The sequence below is a fragment of the Amblyomma maculatum genome, chromosome 4 (genome assembly GCF_055883805.1).
Source record: "Amblyomma maculatum isolate TAMU_Amacu chromosome 4, ASM5588380v1, whole genome shotgun sequence".
NCBI lineage: Eukaryota > Metazoa > Arthropoda > Arachnida > Ixodida > Ixodidae > Amblyomma > Amblyomma maculatum.
Window position 1 is genome coordinate 70,145,724 of NC_139347.1, and position 8,164 is coordinate 70,153,887.

The 8,164-nt window shown below is 48.2% G+C and overlaps 1 long non-coding RNA gene across 1 annotated transcript; it reads left to right on the plus strand.

Moving 5' to 3' along the window:
* Positions 1 to 643: 643 nt before the first annotated feature.
* Positions 644 to 3,717, plus strand: LOC146191352 (uncharacterized). The gene is made up of 2 exons (XR_014706351.1): positions 644 to 925; positions 2,152 to 3,717. It is a non-coding gene; the product is annotated as an uncharacterized LOC146191352 (long non-coding RNA).
* Positions 3,718 to 8,164: the final 4,447 nt, after the last annotated feature.

Here is an 8,164-nt window from a genome sequence, read left to right on the forward strand (position 1 = left end):
ATTAAGCCTGAAGGCTCAGTGGCCCTTAGCCTAAACCGCACTTCAACCGATCGTGACATTCAATTTATTTCGCCGATATATGGCAACGTTCCAGAATGAAGACCTTCACGAAATACCAGCATCACTGCGTTGATTGCTTTGCCCCGTTGATGAAACCTAAGGCCAAAAGTCTAGAGAGTCAAAGGTTGATAATTGATAGCGAACTCACCCAATGCACTAGCCGGCCGAAGGTAGCCATCGCTCCACTCCCGAAGAAAATTAAGGCCATCTGGCTACTCTGCCGACAAAGTTCCTTTGAAAAGAGCTCGGGTCACACACAGTGCACACATCAATCCCAGCCTCGTGTCCGGATGAAAAACTGAGTTTTAAGTGCCAAGTAAACATGCGGAAGAGCAAATAATTTAGTACCAAGCACCGTGGAAGGATGCGCAGGATTCGTTCCCGATAAGTGTCGCGACGTAGCAAGTGTTCATCGCACAGATTTCCCATATATGCAATGCCGGATACGCCATGCACCAGCTTTTTGGTTGACAGACAGACAGCGGCCGCACGCGCACACACGGAAGCATACACAGGAACGCGCCAAGACGCAACCTGCCAATACGCGTGACGTAAATGTTAGCTGCTTTGTTTCCGGCCGTAATCGAAATAATGTTTAATATTACCTTTCAATTTACACGTGTGCAAACTACATACCCGGTCTTTTTTCGGCATAAGAAACTGCGAATTATTACTTTTAACGCTAGCTGAAGGGACTGTGGGACTGCTTTTTGTCACGTGACGGGGCTTTCATGGGTGCTTTAAATTAGAGCTACTTCGTAGAGGCGCTGCAGTCATAACCAGACTTAAGCAGCCGTAACGCCTACTCGCTCAGAAGCTGCAGCAGCCATGCTGGTAGGAGGACAGGGGGCCGTACCGCTCGAAGGTTGGTGTTTTTTTTCCTCTGGTTTTATAGTGTCTGTGAATTCTCTTAGATCGGCAGTGCAACGTGTATTACCTGGTATTTTAATTTCCTTTAGTGAAGGAAAGCTGTTACGGCCGATTTGAATATGTTGCGCTAAAAGGCTCGTCCCTAACGAGAGGGCACAATGAATAAGGATCTTGTAAATTTCGTTACAGTCAGCCACGCGGTCAAGCAGTCGAAGTGTTTCTTGACCGCTTTAGGCTTTCCTTTCCGACCGCTGCGCTGTTCCTTTTCTTTCAGCATATTTGTGCACCACCTCCTGCCAGACCTGGTGGGGGGTGCACATGCATGTTTAAGGCAGCGTGATGGGCTCAATATTGTGTAGCATATTCTAAAACGCGGCAAAAGCAATTAAATGCCGTCTCCGTCGTACTGTTTTCGGGGAGTACTGTGCACATTTTGAATTATTATTTGCGCGCTTGCATGGCATATCTTAGCTCTGCTTGGATAAGGCAACGCGTAGTTTTCCTCAGCGCCCCGCCGCGGTGTTGCAGTGTGCAAGGTGCCACAACTGCAGTGCCCTAGTTTCCGGGATCGCACCCGACCGCCGGTGGCTCAATTTCGATGACTGCGGAACGGACAGGCGTCCATGTGCTGTGCGCTGTCGGTGCACGCTAAGAATCCTCGGGTGGTCGAAGTTACTCCGCAGCTCTCCACTACGCCTTCTCTTCCTCTTTCCGCTTTCACTCTCACCTTCTTCTCTTTCCGTACGGCGCGGTTCAGGTGCTAACAGACAGAGGGGCAGGTGGTGAAGGATCGCTGTTCCTGGCCCTACGGGGCTGGCACTGGTAGGTCAACGCCGCTTGCGGTGGGGGCTAGCCATCCACCGAATTTTTATCTGTTGTAGGCCGTCATTGCACCCGCCGCCGCTTAGGTGGTGGACAACGGCTGTTGCGGCGCGCGTCTTTCTCTCCCTCTTATTTTTCTTTTCTGTCCACACGAGGCAGCGGAGGTCGCTCAGAGCCAGTAGCAGGCCCGTGCATTTTCTTTTCCTTCTTCCTACAGCCACAACAGGTGCTAACAGAGAAACTTCGGCTTTTCTTTCCTGCAAACCAATTTATTCATTTCCGTTTCAGCATGCGTGTGGTGTATTGATGCCAGCACCTGACGCTGGCATGGATCTTGCCCAATTGCATGTTCTGCATTTCAGTTTTCACAGTCATTCGCATTCTTCCTTTCATTCTTAGGGCCACGCCCGCTACGACCGCCCTCAAGGGTCCCCGTCCGGTGCCGGCAACAGCCCGTTAAGCTACCGCCGGTGGCCCGGGTGCCGCTCGCAGTGATCAATACCATCCGTCGGCAAGAAGTCCGGATGGTGCTCGGCCAGGTGCGCTCAAACCGGCGCTTCGACCTGCTGCTGGCAAGCCGGGGCATTTTACTCCAATGATATAAACAGCGCTCCCTTCAGCGTTTTTAGTTTTACGTAAAGCAGTTTTTAACAAATGTTTTTAATGAATTTAACGAGGCTTACGACGTGGAAATCCTTTCACATTCATTTCTGTCCTACCACATAGTAATATCTAAAACAGGTGGTCTGACGAAGCTGAAAAGTTAATTAAAGCATATCGGCCGATTTGTCTAACGAATGTTTATTATAAAATTTTCATGAAAGTATTGGCGAGAAGGCTTCAAAGTATGATGAGAGATATTGTGGGTAGCCATCACACTTGCGGTATCAAAGCACGCAGTATTGTTAAACATATACAGAAGTCGCGCAGTGTTCTGGAGATATGTAATGCTACAGGGGCACTTGTTGCAATGCTGCAAATAGCCTTGGTAAAAGCGTTTGACCATCTCCCTCACAATATTCCTCTTACCCTGCTAGAGCATGCCAATGTTGGGAAGATAATTCACAATGAAGTGGAAATGGCTTACAGTGGTTACACAATACGCCTTATCGCGTGAACAAAAAGGTTGGAAACAGAATTCGGGTCGAACGGTATGTGCGCCAAGGGTGTCCACTTTCGCCACTGTTGTTTTGCATCTATATTAAACTGTTCTGTATAAGTATCCTACATAAAATTGTATTGCAGGATTCCGACTGCATAGAGTTCATGTGCTGGCATACGCTGATGGTGTTGCTGTTTTCTGCTGTAATTACCAAAGCATTTCGAAAGTGGTTAGAAAGGTTAAAGCTTTCTCTGGAGCAAGTGGAAGTACATTCAATTGGGGAAAGTGCTTGGGACTTTGGCATGGTGAATGGCCTCGGATCGCGAGTACCTTCGCCAATGTAGCGTGAATAACTCCACCTATGTACTAGGGTCCCTCTAGAATTTTACGCTGACAGTGAGCCTTATTGGCGAAGTAAGGTTGCAGAATTAAGAGAAAAAAACACAGGATTTGATCGATCGAACGTCTCTGTTTGGACGTGCCACATTTTGCAGTCTTTTCTTGGTCAGCAAGCTGTGGTACGTGATTAAGTGCTGCACTGTTCCCGTGTAAATGTGCAAATGTTGCATAGGGTGTTCGTAGTGTTTGTCTGGGGTACAATGGCACCAATGGCACATCATGTGGGACTGTGCCAGTTTCCCGACCGAAGCTGCATCCAAGACATACCCGCCGGAACTTCAAAGTGCTGTGCAAAGTACAGACAAGGACATTCAACTATGGACCGTCCAGCAGGCCTGGGGTGCACTCGAAAAGCACAAGCCTCACAACCCACCACAACGGGCCAAATGAGGTAGTGCAGAGTAGGGCATAACCCCGGGTCGACGCGCTTGTCCAGCGTCACGACGCTTTAACCCGTCGTTTGCCGGCTCTTTAATAAAGTTATACATACATACATACATACATACATCTCAATGATCACAGCCGAGGCATGGAAAAGGCTTGAAGTGCCTGCCACAAAACATCACCAGATAAGAAACATGCATATAAAGAAAACAAAGCTGTGGCAGCTGCAATTTAAATAAAAATGTCATGAAAGTAGGTGCTTCAAGACACACGTGGAGCATAGAGCACTGGGATTACTCTTCACATTTAAATTCTTCGACAGAAAAAATACAGCCGTTTTCAAGGCAATTTCAAGGTTGCACCAGACCAGACAGCTTTAGCATCAACAAACGTACTTACACGGGAACACTCTAACACAGGATCATTAGAGCATACATTGAGTCTGTGTGCAACCTCCAGATCTGCTCACCGGTATTTCTTGCTCCGTGTCACCGGCGAAAGTTAGCCGGGAAGCGGTGTATTAATACACCGACGGTTGAGTCGACGCTGCCTCAGTGTGATAGAGCATCGCTTTCTCACTTTGTGCGCGCTCATCATGCGATAAAGCGCTGAGCGCTTCAAACGAAGACCAAGAAGCGCAATACAATGCTGTAAAAAAACTTCGCACTGCCCGCACATCGAAGGGGACGAAAAAAAAAAGAACACGGCTGCAGGAGGATATTAAATCTCACCAAACGGCGACAGAGCAGCGACCAGCAAGGACGTCGAAATCTTCGCAAACGGGAGATTTTCAGGCTTGCAAACTAAATTTATACGCTTTCCCGGGTGCACCATGCAAGGCCCGCACCACAGCCGGCAGCGTTATGAAACCGTTTCGTGCTTCGTCAGCTTCGTTACCTTCGTTGCCTTGGTTACTTCTTGTTGCCTACTTCGCAAGAACCTAACAAGCATTATGGTGTCGCAGCGCTGGCAGACAAGGACAAAGGACTAAGGACACACACAACTGCGCTGAACTTACAGCTTTATTTTGGACGCTTTTGATCCGCGCATTTATAATTGACAGAAGGAACTGGACACGCAAGCGCACTCACAAGACAGATATAGCAATCTCAGTAGCAGCATCGCAATATCTCGCAATCTCAGATGCCGAATCGCAATCCCAGTAGCCGTATCACAATCTCAGTATCACAATCTCAATCTCAACCTAACAAGGCTTGAAAAGTTTCGTCAAGACCGGTGCAACATCAAGAGAACGTGGTGAGTGTTGCAAGATTAAAAAAAAATAAAAACAAGAATGTCTTAATAAAATACCTTACCTCATTCACAAGCAAAGTTATCAAAATGTCTATTCTTTTTATGTTGATCGATACTTTTTAATTTGTAGTAGTATAATTTCTTAATCTGGGTGAATGGCTCCCGCACCCACCGACCTGTGGCTATGCTGCGGTGCCGTTAAAACGGCTTTGGGGCCCAGCCTTTCGCCACCACACTACTTCCGCCATATACTGACGTCATGCGAATACCCCCTATACTCCACATGGGTGTCCTGGTATGTGCAGGCACTAGACTGCATATGAGCAAAACTACATAAAATAGTGTCTTGAATAGATATTTATTTTGTTTACAATACAGTTATTCAGGGTCACATGCAGCATTCTGTTAATTGAGTCTCTTCATTTCTTTGTTGACAATAAAAATAAAGTGATTAATTAGAGCTGTTTTGTGTCCTTCTGAGAAGTTGGGCGTCACGAAGTTCGACGCCGCGATAGTTGGGCGCCACGTTTAACTGATATGCTCTTGATTCACACTGAATCTTACCTGTCATATCATGGTAGGCTGCATAAAATGCAGCATATTTCACAGCCGCCTTTTATATACTTCCAATTCCCATGCATCAGCTAATGCAATTGTGAGCTTACATTCGCTGTTTATGTGCTCTAAAAAACCACAATGAACAATCAGTTGCAATCCTAGAACATAGACTCTTGGAAAAGCGCAACCGAAATTTAGTTAACTGTTGAGTATCGTAGCATGGACGACGCTATTTCCTTAGTTATAGAGCTTACCTTTCAAAAACGCCTCATTAAATAGTGAACACACATAAACCCACTAATTAGTCCGCTGTACACGCAGATTAGATTTAGCATACCATGAACAGCGCGACCGCGAAAACTATAATGCGCCCACCTCCGCGGAACTGCGTATGCGCTTATCATCAATGCATGCCCAGTTTCGCGAAACTCTGGTTATAGTGACGACCAGTGTGCATTTTATTTTTGACATTTCAAGCGAATTTTGTGGTTCTCGTTCACTCGCTTTCGTTCGACAGTGCATGATCCCTCACAAATGCCCTGGAATGTACTTAGCATGGTCTTATGAATGACAAATTGAACGTCCCACTGAAATCCTTCTTTGGACGTTCGAACATAGCCCAGAATGGAGCTCGCAGGGTCGTATGGCGGATTACCCCGTTAGGATGTGGGAGGTAGCGATTTAAACGGGACGTCCCTGGGAGTTGGCGTTTTGTCGGTGTAAGTGTTTTTTAGCGAAGAAACTGATGAAAAATAAAATACATGTAAGCTACAAGAAAATATGAATAGAGGATCATAATGCTAACGTATTCACCGCTCCCGTTATTTATTTTCTCTATCTTAATTCGCCATCAAGCTTCCCGTATCGATCGAGCGGAACGATCGTCCCCGTCTTTACGCCGTTTTGCCTTGCGTAGTATGAACCAGTTCGAGCTGTTCAACGTGTATGTACCTGCTGAGCCGCACTCGAAAAGATGAGCGTGAGCAAGAGAGCGCAGCTTACTCATCCCGCGCGGACAAATCAGTGAAACAACGATTTGATATTAACAACAAAATCGAGGGGTTCGAAAACAAAAAGCCTATTGAGAGGGCAAGGGAGACCAGGCTGGTAATACGTCACCGTGACATAGATTCTACGTCTCCATGAAGAAAGTACGTCACCCATGGAGGAAGGAAATGACGTCGCCCTTGTTGTCACGTGATTCTCCCGTCCGACTAAAGCCACTAAAGCATCCTCCATGGACCAAAGTGTTCGTCTGCCTCCGGCGAGCTGGTCGTTTCAGCGATGACAGGAGAGAGGGCGCTATGTGCAGAAGGAGCGCATGGTGGTGGCGAAAACGTTTATTAAAAATAGATTACATTGACGTTGCTCTGGGTCAGGCTTAGTGCCCTTCCCCTCACAAACACTAGGTAGAGTCCCTAGTACGGGACCCCAGTGGCTTCCGCTGCCGCCATTGCTCGTTTGACCAACGCCTTTAGGGCTTTCAGGTCGGAGCAGACGAGTAGGGTCGCCTCCCAGTCCTCCCGGATGGGGTTTGGGTTAGGTGCAAGGGCAGGGTTGGAGGGGCACGCCCACACCATGTGGAAGAGGTCCAAGGACATTTCCCCACAGTGCGGGCACTCCCCGGAGAAGGCACTGTCAAAATGTTTAAGTGACGCCGGGCACATCATGGTGTTCTTAAGGAGGCGAAGAAACAAGCGTTCCTCCGCTCTCTTTAACCCTTTACACGGGTGGGGGTAAAGATTGTGTCTGTTTTGGTAAAGCTGCGTAATTTATCTGAATGTATAGGCTGGTGTGAATTCTTCTGAGGAGGAGGGTGACGAGATTTCCCGCTTAGAAAGCGCGCGGGCGGCGGCATCTGCTGCCTCGTTTCCTCTTAGCCCCGAATGTGCCGGAGCCCAGCCTACGAAGGGGCGGGATGGACCTCCCACGTACGAGCTGTTTTGCAGTAGTCGGTAGGCCAGGTCCGAGCTGTTTTTTGGTAGCCGGTAGGCCAGGTACGGGACCCAGCCCTGTTGAACGTTCTTACACGCTCCTCGCGAGTCCGTTATGGTTGTTTTGGAATCCGTGTGTGTTGCTGCTTACGCGATGGCGACCTCTTCTGCCTGTGTTACGTTTCGGACTTTAAATGTGAGCCCGTTCACCGTTTTGGACTCGTGGATCACTGCCGCCGTGTACCACCCGCCTTGGTACGGGCCGGACGCGTCCACATAGTCAATCCAGGTTTCCCTCCGTAGTGGTGAGCTAAGGCCTCTGCCCTGGCCATGCGCCTACCATCGTGGTCGTCCTTGGATATGTTAATGGGAAGTGGTTTTACGCGCAGGGCGTATATCATCACTCCTGGAGAGGTCTTACTCTTTCCTCAGTTACAGTCGCGTGTTGTATGTGTAGACGGGTTAATAGGCGACGCCTCGAAGGTGTCTGCGATAATCGCGTGTATTGGCTTGTGAGGTGGGCTCCTCTTAGCTCCTCGAACGAGTTCGTCATGCCCATACAGACCTTGGAGTCTATGGTTCGACGTGAGCGCTGAGCAGACAGCTGGATGAACTGCCTCCATCACCGCTAGATCTTCGGACCCTGAAGGCGCGCAACAAAAAATTGTGTCGCTTTAGCTCCTACGTGCTTGTCTAAATGTATTAAACCGATTCTGTGCATGAATAAATAAACTAGTTCCCTATAGCGGCTGTCGTCGGGAACTTAAGATAAGCGGCGAGA